This window comes from Saimiri boliviensis, chromosome 8 (assembly GCF_048565385.1).
Source record: "Saimiri boliviensis isolate mSaiBol1 chromosome 8, mSaiBol1.pri, whole genome shotgun sequence".
Classification (NCBI taxonomy): domain Eukaryota; kingdom Metazoa; phylum Chordata; class Mammalia; order Primates; family Cebidae; genus Saimiri; species Saimiri boliviensis.
This window is the reverse complement of record NC_133456.1, coordinates 90,634,673-90,647,646: the sequence shown is the minus strand read 5'-3', so window position 1 is coordinate 90,647,646 and position 12,974 is coordinate 90,634,673.

Here is a 12,974-nt window from a genome sequence, read left to right as displayed (position 1 = left end):
TCATGGGTTTGTGATCTTGACAAAACCAAGCAACCCTAGTAGGCCATGAGACCAGGTCAAGAGCCACAGGTACTGACTCACCCCTGCGTTCCTGTTCCAGGCTGCCTCAGTAGTGGGAGCACCAGGCCGCTGCCATCTGTGGAGCAAGTGGAGCCCAGCAGTCCTGTGTGAATACTGCAGTCAGTGTCGGGTGGAGTATGGGGACTCTGGGCCATACTGTGGTGGGTACAATCTCAAATCTATCCCTAACTTAAGCTGTGTGCCTTGGGCAAGTTACAGACTTGCTGTCCTCAGTTTTCCTATCTAGTAAATGGGTTGTTGATAATAATAGTTCATACTCATAAGGTAGGTCTGAGGAGTGAGTGGATTAATATGGATAAGGTACTTAACGAGGTACCTAGCATGGTAGGCTCTGCGTGTTTCCTATAATTATGGTCCAGTTGGATTTGACATCCAGGATCAGACCTAGGGCTTAAACGGGGATGGTGGAGGAAGAGTAAGAACATGGACTGGCCATGGGGAGGCTGGGCTGGCTTCCTGGCTTTGTCCTGGATGTGTGGCTTAGGTCAAAGCACTCACCTTCACACAGTTTCCTCACTTTTAAAATCAGAGATTATAGCACATCAACTCTCGAGGTTCCTGTGATGGCAAAATGAATCAGCAGCTACACTTGTCAGCGTGTGAGGTGGCAGCTGCTAAAATGTTTACATGTTTTGCCCCTTTGTCCCTTAAACTTTTGTTTTTCTTCTTCAAGTTTAATCAAGGAAGTCTGCTAATGTCTCCGTAACTCAGAAATCCAGACCAGGAGGTGCAGAGTGGTTTGGGTCTGGGTGGTGTACCCGTGCTACGGTACTCCACTCAGTCTTTGTGCTTCAGTGTCTGGGGCAGTCTGCTAGTCGGTAGTCTGTAGAATGAAGAGTCTCTCCCCACTCTGGCTGTGTGTGTGTGTGTGTGTGTGTGTGTATGTGTCCTCATGTGCATGTGTGTATGGTTTAAAAGCCTTTTACATTCAAACCTCACCAAGTCCTGAGCAGTAAATTCTATTATTCCATTTCAGCTGAGGGCACTGTCAACACTGTCAAGTAAACAAGCTTGTTTCGGGTCACAGCTGAACCAAATGGAGCCAACAGCCCCAGGCTCTCTTTTAGATGCTGTCAATCTTTAACAAAATTCAGAAAATATGATTAAGTATATTAGATATATGATTAAGAGTTTATTAGAGCCCAAAGCTGGGAATAACCATGCAGGGAACACAGACAGCGGAGAAATGGGCTCAGTGCTCCCAAGTTAGAAGTTAAGGGTCCTGCTTACATAGGCGGAAGACAAAGATATTTAGTAGGATTAAAACATATTCTGGTACAAGGATGGTTTATGAGTTACAACAGTTAGATTTACACAGTTTCTTTTCTGTACAGCTTGTTTCTATTTTCCTTTCCAATTTAAGAGTGCATTTAACATTCCTTCTTAAGACAGAGTGATAGTCCAGAAGTCTTTGTGTGAGAAAGGTAAGAGCGAAGTTAATCTATTTTGAAGATCAACAGTGAAGAGGGAAGGAGTCTTCCCTGGTGCCCTTTACAACATTTTACAAAACAAGGTAGGTAAGGAAGAAGGGTCATCTATAGTCAGCAAAATAAAGGTTATAGCTACTTGAACTCAGGTCCCACAAACACATTTCCTTAAGGCTCGAAATATTTTAACGTTCCAACAGCTTAAATTTTGAATTACTTACTTTCATGGTGCCACTGTGGATGGTTTGGTTCTAGCTCCATGTGAAGAGAAAGGATATCCTTGTCTCCCTCCAGACAGAGTAGCTCAGCCTTTGGTCGGAGACCCGAGTGGCCCCTCCCCAGGGCTGGAGGGATGAGGTTGGGACTGGGTTGCCCACCTGCTTCTGGCTTCCAGGAAGCCCAGCACCAGGCCCTCTGCAGTTGCAGGGAATGAAGACCCCAGAAGGCACACTGTGAATGCCTTTTCTCCACAGTTCAGAATATTCTCTGTGCCTGTATTAGGGAGTGGGAAGAAGGTTTGGGGGTCTACATTGCCCCGTACCACAGAGAACTCTTTGAAGAGCTTAGTTCTCAAACATCCACGTTTCCAAGGTAGAGTCTCTTGTCATGGGGTGCTTTAAAGAAGCTCTCCTCCGTGGCTGGGTGCCGTTCAGTGATGGGCTGGTCAAATTCTTGAAGAAAATAACCTGATTTGAAAAGCTTAACGCCTGCTTAATAAGGCACCAAAAAGGAACGAGAGCCAGTTGCCATTGTTTGTTAGAAAATCCATCTGGACCACCCTAAATTGCTTTGGGGGTTAAATACTGACATTTTAAAATAAAACTTTAAGTTATCCTTTTAAATATATCCATTGAAATCTATAACCATTGCAATTTGTTACCCACCGTCATCTATCAAAGAATACATTCCAGTTTATTTATTGGGAATTTTAGATTGTTTCTTTTTCTGCTTGAATTGCTATTTACATTTTTTTCTCTCCCTAGAATTTTATACTGATTTAATATATTTCAATTCTATGAAATCCTGAACAATTTTTTCATGTTCATTGAGTTTCTAAGTATTAAAAAAAGTCTTTAGAATTGAGCTAACATTATAATTAGTTACATAAACAACATATGTATTTTGATAGTTATTAACAAAATAAAAATTTATTAGGAAGGTTTCATTTTGTTAAATGACAGAGGTTTTTTTCCCCACCTCTTTAATTGAATTGTGTGGCTGTGGATGAATACTGCTGTCAGAATGAGATGGATTTCAACATGAATTATATTCCTTTTTTTTTTTTTTTTTTTTGAGACAGGTTCTTCCTCTGTTGCCCAGGCTAGAGTACAGTGGAGCGATCATAGCTCACTACAGCCTTGTGCTCCTGGGCTCAAGCAATCCTCCTACCTCAGCCTCCCAAGTAGCTGAGACTACAGGTGCATATCACCATGCCCAGCTAATTTTTGTATTTTTTTGTAGGGACAGGGGCTCACTATGTTGCCCAGACTGGTTTCAAACTCCTGGGTTCAAGTGATCCTCCTGCCTCAGCCCTCCAAGTACTGGGATTACAGGCGTGAGCCCCTGCGCCTGACCCTTATTTTTTATTTTCTGGAGGTAACATATTCACACAAATAAGCAAAATGAAATAGAGTTTTTATTATAGATATTACATATAGAATCTATAGATAGATGTATTTTAATTACGCTTCTGAATAATGTCAATATATAATACTTTATCATAAAAACTTATTTTTAAGAATTCTTTGCTGATAAATTAATTAAGCCCTCTTTCGGTTTTGGGGTAAGCAAAGACTTTGAAAACACTGACTTGCAGAAAAGTAGTTACTCAGCTATTAGAGTCATTCATTTTTGCAGTTTCTGGAACGTATTCCAGAAAGGCCCTCCAAAACATATCAAGTGATTATCCATTGTACCCGTTATTTTATTTAGAGGAACTTACATAACCTGAAATATTCAGAAGGTGCTGGGAAATTTAAAAATACAGTTGACCCTTAAACACCACTTAGGGATGCCAACCCTTGCTCAGTGGAAAATTCGTGTGTGTTAGCTTTTGACTACTCAACTTAACCATTAATACCACTAATAGCCTACTGTTGACTGGAAGCTTTACCAATAATAAAACAGTCAACTAGAACACTTTTTGTATGTTATATGTGTTATATATTGTATTTATACAGTAAAGTAAGCTAGAGAAAAAGTGTTACTTTAAAAATCATAAGGAAGAGAAACAATATTTAGTATTCTTAAGTAGAAATGGATCATCACAAAGTTCTTCATCTTCATCTTCATGTTAAGTAAACTGAGGAGGAGGAGGAAGAGGAGGGATTGTTCCTGCTGCCTCAGGGATGGCAGAGATGGAAGGGGTTACACTGTGTGTGTGTGTGTGTGTGTGTGTGTGTGTGTGTGTGTGTTTGTATGTGCGCTCGCACATGCATGCATCTGTGTGTTTAGCAGAGTTCTCTCACTGTCGCCAAGGCTGTAGTAGAGTGGTGCCATCTTGGCTCGAGGTAACCTCTGCCTCCTGGGCTCAAGTGATCTTCCTGCCTTGGCCTCCAAAATTGCTGGAATTGCAGGCATGAGCCACCATGCCCGGCCTACCAGTATTTTAAACAGATATATGCAACACTTGAACTCACCACATTAGCAACAGGAGGTGGGTATAAAATTATTACAGTAGTCCAGCATGTACTACAGTTAATTTATGCAGTTATGATTTAATACTGCATCTTTACACTTAATTACATAAATGTACAGTGTGTTCGTGTTTTAATACATTTTAACTTTTTTTCTTAGAAGATTTAGTAATAGTAACCTAAATGTTTTAACTTTTTATCATAGATTCATGTGTGTTTCATGGTAATAAATGATAGACTAGTAGCTACGTATATTTTATGCATTTATTACACATCTTTTTCTTAATTTTTTTCAATATTTTTAGCCTACAAGATTTGTCTTTTTCAAATTGTCAAAACTCTCCAAAAAATTTCCAGTGTATTACTGAAAAAGATCTTTGTATTAAGTGGGGCCACACAGTTCAAACCCACGTTGTACAAGGGTCTACTGTACTACTAACTTCAACACATCTTTGAGAATCCCTTTTTTTTTTTTAAAGTGCCTTTATCTTGTCACCTCCTTTACCTGTGTTTGCATCAAAACCTCAGAGCTGTAGCTTTAGCTCAGGCATTCCCAAACTTTTTACACAGAGGGCCAGTTCACTGTCCCTCAGACCGTTGGAGGGCTGCCACATACTGTGCTCCTCTCACTGACCACCAATAAAAGAGGTGCCCCTTCCTGAAGTGCAGCGGGGGGCCGGATAAATGGCCTCGGGGGGCTGCATGCGGCCCTTGAGTTGTAGTTTGGGGACGCCTGCGTCTAGCTCATTCAATTTAGAGAATGAATCCATTGTATAACTTAATTGGCTAAGCAGTCCTTGTTTTCCAGCCAGTCAACGCTATCAGCCTTATTTGTTGAAGAGAAAAGTCTGGCTTCATTTCTCACTCTAATACTTGTATTGTAACTACATGTCCTGTGCTCTCATCTCATTTCTGAACTCCAAGATGGGGAGAAGCAGCAGGAAGCTTTCACGGTTTGCCACCTGAATGGAACGAGGCACTACAGCCTTGGTCTCCTGTGTCCCCATGGAACTCACCCTTCAGAGCCAAACTCTGATTGCCAAAGGTGGAGAAGGGAAGAGGAAAGATTGTCACGTGGAAAATATTTCATGTCAACTCTTTGGTGCCCCAGAGGTTTTGACACACTAGAGTTGTGCGCCCAGAGTGGTGGGATCCCGGGTTTGTGAGAGGCATGCCTTCTTTGTTAAAGCGGAAGAGGGGATTGGGAGTGAGAACTGGCAGGATGGTTTGGTCACAGGTCAGAACCCAAGCCGGTTGATTTTAAGGGAAAGTAAATACATGTGGATGTCGAGGATCTAGAGATTGGTTCCCTTAAATCCTGTGGTTCCCTGACATTAGAGTATCTCAGATTCACTTGGAATGTTTGTAAAAGCACAGTTTGCTGGGCTCCAGTCCAGGGTTTTTTGACTTGGGAGCTCAGAGTTACTGGGGTAGGGCCTGAGAATCTGCATTCCTAACAAGTTCCCAGGTGGGACTGATGCTGCTGATATGGGGACCACCCTCTGAGGCTCTGCTTAAACCTCTCCCTGCTGATGGACCCCTGGGAAAATCTTGAATACAAAGGCCACCATCCTCACTTTTCCATCTCTGGCAGGGGTAGATCCAGGAGTGGGTGCTTTAAGAAAAATAAGATGGCCTGGGTGCAGCAGCTCATGCCTGTAATCCTAGCACTTTGGGAGGCTGAGACAGGCGGATTGCCTGAGCTCAGGAGTTTGAGACCAGCCTGGCCAACGTGGTGAAACCCCATCTCTACTAAAATACAAAAAATTAGTCGGGTGTGGTGGTGTGTACCTGTAATTCCAGCTACCTGGGAGGCTGAGGCAGGAGAATCACTTGAGCTCAGGAGGCGGGGGTATAGTGAGCCGAGATGGTGCCACTACACTACAGCCTAGGCGATAGGGTGAGACTCCGTCTCAAAAAACAGAAAGGAAAAGTAATATGGAATTATGGGTGCAAAATTAGAAATGCAAAAGTGAACACATTTGGAATGAGAAAAACCACAGCAAACACAAATACTAGAAAGCTGATAAATACCACAATAACATAAAATTGATAAAAATAACAATGTTCTTATTAAAATGACCTGATGCTCCTCTTCCGTTTCTGCAGTTTTTGGCTGCATCTCTTTTGATGGCTCTGTGGAATATGTGCACATTTTCTGGCTTGCATTTGTAATTCCCTTCCCTGATACACACCCTCGACCCTTTGTTTACGGAACTCCAGCTTCCTGACAGCTAGAGCAAAGAGAGGAAGTTCTTGGCTAGGACAAGTCTACCACTTTAAGTTGTTCTGCACCACAGAGTTTATTGTAGGTACACTCCACCTTATTCCTGATTGCATTTTTTAAAAGCTGCTAAGATAGCAATAGCCAGCATTTATTGGGTTTTTATGTACCTAAAATGTAGCAAGCTTTTTCCATGCTTTATCTCAGTTAACACTTAGACTAGCCAATGAAAGAGATTCAATCATTACATCCGTTTTGCACGCAAGGAAGCTGAGGTTCAGAGTTCAGCATTAGCTGAAGGTCCCCCAGCTAGCAGGTGATAGAGCCAGGATTTGAACCCAGGCTGTCTGACTCCAGCACCCAGCTGTTACCCACTAGCTGTAATTGCACATCCTCCATAGAAGACAGTTTGGTTTCTTTCTTCCTTCCTTTTTTTCTTGTTTTAAAGGAGCATGCTCTCGCTGTCACCCAGGCTGGCATGTAGTGACACGATCATAGCTCGATGCAGCCTCGACCCCTGGGCTCAAGCAGTCCTCCCATCTTACCCTCCAGAGTGGCTGGAATTGCAGGCATGAGTCACTCTGCCTAGCCAGTTTCTTTTCTTGTATTGGCCCTCAGTAAATGAATTAATATTAAACAGTGGTTTAGAATTTAAAAGAGTTTGTAAAGCTCTTCAAATAAAATATTAAATAGTGGGCAAATTTATAAAAAGATTGCCCCCTTCACGCCCACACCAGTAGCTGTAGTTGAGGTAGAAATGCAAACCGCGATTCCTCTGTACTTGGCACATTCTGCCCCTAACCTCCTACCTCCTCACAACCAGGCCTGTTTTACAGAGACCCAGGGATTCCCTAGAAACCTGTGGGATAGCCATTCGCTTTGCTTTCATCACTACTAGGGCGATTTTCATTTTTTCAGGATTTTAATATGGTCAGTGGTCTATATTTAAAAAAAAAAATGGCCTCAGTCTTAACCACCAGTCTTGGTTACCCATCTTTCATCCATTGGAGGGTTTTTCAAAAACTTAAGTCATAGTTTGAATTACCAAAACAATTGCCTCAACGATGTTTAGCGTGATTTTTGGGAAAGGTGGTAAGAGGGGATACAGAAACGTGGGTCTGCCAGTCCTCAAGTTCCCAAAGGAAAATGACTCACCTTCAATTTACAGAGCAGTAGTAAAGCTGTCAAAAACACAGGAACTCAAGACAACTGCGTGCAAAGCAAAACTTTTGCACATCTTTGGTAAAAATGCATGACACTACGTGCTGCTAAGGATGTGAGTGATGGGTGTAAAGTTTATTCTCTGTAGGTTTATTGCCGAGTTAAAAACGAGGAAACTAAGGCCAGCACAAGAAAATTCGATACCAATTTATTCAGCTCCCGGACAAAGTTCTGTGGTCCCGGGGAGAGGGGCCAGGGAAGTCGCCTGACTTCTCTTAGGAGTGGGGTTTTATAAGGAGTGAAGGCATTTCCACTGGATTTGGAGAAACAGGATGTGAACGGGGTGAGCTGCTATTGGTAGGTAGGTGGGATTTCCGGTGAGCGGTTAAGTGCTGAGTGCAGAGGGGATTTCCAAGGGTGGGGTTAGGTGCTGAGTGCAGAGGGGATTTCCAAGGCGGAGCTAGATGATGGGCATATTCTGATAAGGTAATTTTCAAGCGGGGTGGGAGATGGGCGTGTTTGAACTCCCAGCGAGGCAGCCGGCCTTACAATGGGGACACAGCTATGCTGCTGGTGGGAATGCGGACTCTTGAAACCATTCCAGGGAAGAGCTTGGCTTTGCCCAGTGATATTGAATGTTCACGTGCACGGCCCCACTTGGGGCTGCCATGGGCTTGGGCAGTGGGGAGTGGGGGCGCTGGAAGTTCCACTCCTAAGCAAGTCATCTGGAGCAGGAGTTGGCACACTATGGGCCATGGCCCAAATCTAGCCTACCACTTGTCTTTGTTTTGTTTCGTTAAGTAAAGTTTCAGTGAAACATAGTCCTGCTCATTTGGTTTACTGTAGTCTATGGTTGCTTTTGGGCTACAACAGCAGAGTTGAACAGTTGGGAGAATGACTGATGCGTAGATCCCAAATAGTTACTATCTGGCTCCTTATTTAAAAAAAAAAAAATTGCTGACCTTTTGTCTAGAGGATCTCTTGCATGTGGGAACCAGGTGACACATTCAAGCGTGCTCATTACAGCATTGTTTGTGAAAGAAAAGAGAAGTTGGAAAACTACCATAATGTTCATTAAAAGCCATTCATGCATACGACAGAATATTTTAGGGCAGAAAAGTGAGTCACTGTAAGTCCATTTATATATAAATCAAAAGCAACCCAAACTAAGTTTATTGGTTAGAAGTATGAACATGGGTGGGAATCTATAAAGAAAAAACAAGGAAATGTTTCTCATAAAAGTTTGCATAGGGGTTATCCCTGGGGCAGATGTGATTGTGGGGAGTCACATAGGGGTCTTTTAAGGAAGGGACTGACAGTGTTTCCTCTTAGCTTGTATGGTAGTTGAATGGATACTTACTTTATTCTTTTATTTATTTATTTACTTACTAATTTTTGAGATATGATCTCACTCTATTGCCCACGCTGGTATGCAGTGGTGCAATTATGGCTCACTGCAGCCTTGGCCTCCTGAGCAGAAGTGATCCTCCTGCTTCAGCCTCCCAAGTAGCTGGGACGACAGGTGTGTACCACCATGTCCAGCTAATTTTTTATTTTTAGTTTTTGCGGAGACAGGGTCTGACCATGTTATTCAGGCTGGTCTTGATCCCCTGGGCTCAAGCGATCCATCTACCCTGGCCTCCCAAAGTGTTGGGATTACAGGTGTGAGCCACTGTGCCTGGCCTATTTTTATTCTTTATATGGTACGCATGTTTTATATGCTCCTTGGTATGTGTTGTGAACCAGATGGTTTTTCCCTCAAAAAATCCAGATGTTAAAATGTAACCCCCAATATGATGGCCTTAGGAGGTGGGGCTTTTGGGAGGTGATTAGATCATGACAGTGGAGCCCTCATGAATGGGATTGGTACCCTTATAAGAAGAGGCCAGAGGAGAGCTTGCCCACTGTCTTTCTGCCTATCCTTGATGATAAAGGGAAAGTTATCAGTCTGAAACCCACAAAAGGGCCCGCACCAGAACCCGGCCATTCTGGCACCTTGATCCCAAACTTCCATCCTCTAGAACCATGAGAAGTAAATTGCCATTGTTTAAACCATGCAGTCTATGGTAATTTGTGGTAGCCTCCCAAACTAAGACAGTGTGTATGTCGAATTTTATAATAAATGAATTTTAACATTGCATGTGACATTAGTTTCCCAAATTATGAAATAGAGGTCAGAGTTCAGTTTGTTCCAGTTCACTGTAAAAAAAAAAAAAAAAAAAAGGCCAAAAATTCACAAAATAGGGTAAAATAAAACAATGGGCATTATCCGGTGGAAGAGTCCACCAAGTATCTTGGGCTCCTCCAACTCTTTTTGTCCTGTTGGACCCGTGCTGGCGTTATTCTTTCTTTACTTTACGTGAGCACAAACTTAGATGAGGGGTTGCCAGTGGGTTAGCAGTCCATTTCTGAATGGGAGTTCAAGTGCAAAGTCTTTAAATATCATGGCCCTATTTTGAAAGTAGTGTGGGGCCCAGGGAGAGCCTTCTCCTGGGTCCTCTTAAGATTACTCAGGAAAGACAGATTAATTGGAGAAAAGGCACACACATTTTTTATTTATTTTTATGTTTGAGACGGAGTCTCACACTGTCACCCAGGCTGGAGTGTGGTAGTGCAATCTCAACTCATTGCAGTGTCTGCCTCCTGGGTTCAAGCAATTATCCTGCCTCAGCCTCCTAAGTAGCTGGAACTACAGTTGTGTGTCACCACACCTGGCTAATTTTTGTAATTTTAGTAGAGACAGGGTTTCACCATGTTGGCTACACTGGTCTGAAATGTCTTGATTTCAAGTGGTCTGCCCACCTCTGCCTCCCAAAGTGCTGGGATTACAGGTGTGAGTCACTGCACCCAGCCACACACAGATTTATTTAACTTGTATACACAGGAGCCTTCAGAAGGGAGACCCAAAGATACAGAGAAAATTGTCAAGTTGTATGCATAGGTTCCACAAGGTATGGACAGCTGTGTAGAAATATGATTGGACAAAAAAAGTGTGATCTAATGCTAATAGGCTGAGTGGAGAAACCCAGCAAGGCCTGTCTATCTAGATTCTTCTTGGCTTCTCTGTACATCATTGCTTTCCTTCTGGGTGTGGGACAGGACCCTCTCTGGAATGGGGGTCTTAGGACCTGCAAAGAAGGTAGGTCAGGTAGTTTTTAAAAACATCTTTTTTATTAATTTTTTTGTTTGTTTGTTTTAGAGACAGGGTCTCACTACGTTATCTAGGCTAATCTCAAACTCCTGGCCTCAAGCAATCCTCCCGTCTTGACCTCCCAAAACTCTGGGATTATAGGGTTAGCCACTGCAGCCAGCTGGATAATTTCCTTCTTTATTTCTTTTTTTAAAAAATATATATTTTAAAAGTTTATTTAGAGACAGGGTGCCACTGTGTTGCTCAGGGTAGTCTTGAACTCCTGGGATGGGCTTAAGTGATTCTCCTGCCTCAGCCTCCTAAAGTGCTGGGATTACAGGAATGAGCCACCACACCTGGCCCAGATACTTTCTTTAAGGCTGGTTTTTACGCAGAAAGGTGGAAGGAAAATTATAGTAATATTTTTAAGTTTTATGGCTGGCTTTGAGGAAAAGGGGTTCTGTGGTGGCCTTCCTTGGAGAAGAGGGATTCTAGTTTCTATGGCTAGCCTTGGCAAGGGCAGTGGAAGTGAGAGAAGGGAGGGCAAGAGATCAGAGGCAAAGTTTTCCTTCCAAGGCCTTCATTGTTGGGGTGTTGTTTTCTGAGCCGACAGTAGTGTTTGATGAAACACAGTGATGTGCACCACGCAATACCAGCGAGACTTGCTGGACCCCTGTGTCTCAAACACTGTGTCCTGTGCCCCTGCTCGGGCTCACCTGGGTGGTTTGAAGAGCACAGAGTAGGAAGGCTGCCAGCCAACAGGAAGATAAAACTTTTCCTGCCCCCTAGGGAAGGCTTCTAAATATAGGCTAAGATTTTAGGCATGCATTTTCGTAAGCCATCCACTCTGAAAATGGGCCATTTTCCACCAATGGGCATCAAAATATCCCATGGGAGGACTGCAGTTAACAATAATACATGGCTTCACATAACTGAACGGAAGCTACTGAGCTTTCCCAACACAAAGAAAAGGTAAATGTTTCAGATGATGGATATGCTGATTATCCCGATCTGATTACTATACATTATAAGCATCAAAACATCACTATATACCCCATGAATATGTACAATTATTGTCAATTTTAAAAGTCCTATATGCCATTTATGTTATTAAAAATGGTTGCAAATACTGTTCACTTCCACAAGAGACCACTATTGCTTCACTTTTTCTAACGGTGCCTTTAAAAAATGCAGTTTGAAAAACTCAGTGGTACAGAAAAAAAATAGTGTTGTATGTTTTAAAGACAGTGTGTGCACAAATGTAATTTCATGGTCTTTGAGATCTTGTTTCTAAATCTTGGCTTCTGCCACTAATTGAAACATGAGTAATAGTGATGATGACTACAATGATGACATTGCATATTTCTATAGGGTCTTAGTCCCGAGATCATAGATCTTTTTTTTTTTTTTGAGACCAATTTTTGCTCTGTTACCCAGGCTGGAGCGCAATGGCATGATCTCAGCTCACTGCAACCTTCGCCTCCTGGCGGAGGTTCAAATGATTCTCCTGCCTCAACCTCCCGAGTACCTGGGATTACAGGCATGTGCCACCATGCCCAGCTAATTTTGTATTTTTAGTAGAGATGGGGTTTCTCCATGTTAGTCAGGTTGGTCTCGAACTCTCGACCTCAGGTGATCTGCCTGCCTTGGCCTCCCAAAGAGCTGGGATTACAGGCGTGAGCCACCACGCCCAGCCTGATCATAGCTCTTTTTATAGCATGTATTACACAATTAACACAATTGGCCAGGCATGGTGGCTCACACCTATAATCCCTGCATTTCTGGAGGCCGAGGCAGGAGCATTGTTTGAGCCCAGGAGTTTGAGGCTGCAGTGAGCTGTGATTGTGCCACTGTACTTCAGCTTGGGAGACAGAGCAAGCCCCTGTCTCAAAACAAAACAAAATAAAACAACAAAACAAGAAAGACTCAGTACTGTGGTGTCTCAATATTCTCACTTTCCAGAGAATAAAACTGAGCTTGCAGGGAAATGCCACAAGTTGCATAGTTAGGCGGTGATATTTCAGCACCGAGGATGAGTAAGAAGAGGTAGACATGGCCACCTATTATTTGGGAAGAGCATCTTCCTCAGCGTTGAGTGGTTTAATTTTCATCCCATGAAGTTGCTTTCTGCTTGATATGAAATCAGGTTGAAGATACAGCTTGGGAAGATGCCCAGTGCTTCTCAGCATTCACAGAATGTTGCACAATTGGGAGTTTCCCAAGAGGAAAGCTTCGCAGCCTCTCCTCCCTGCAGCCTCTCATCACTCGCTTCTAATCTGGATATTGCTAGCTTCCGACCCCATGGAGCCTCGTCT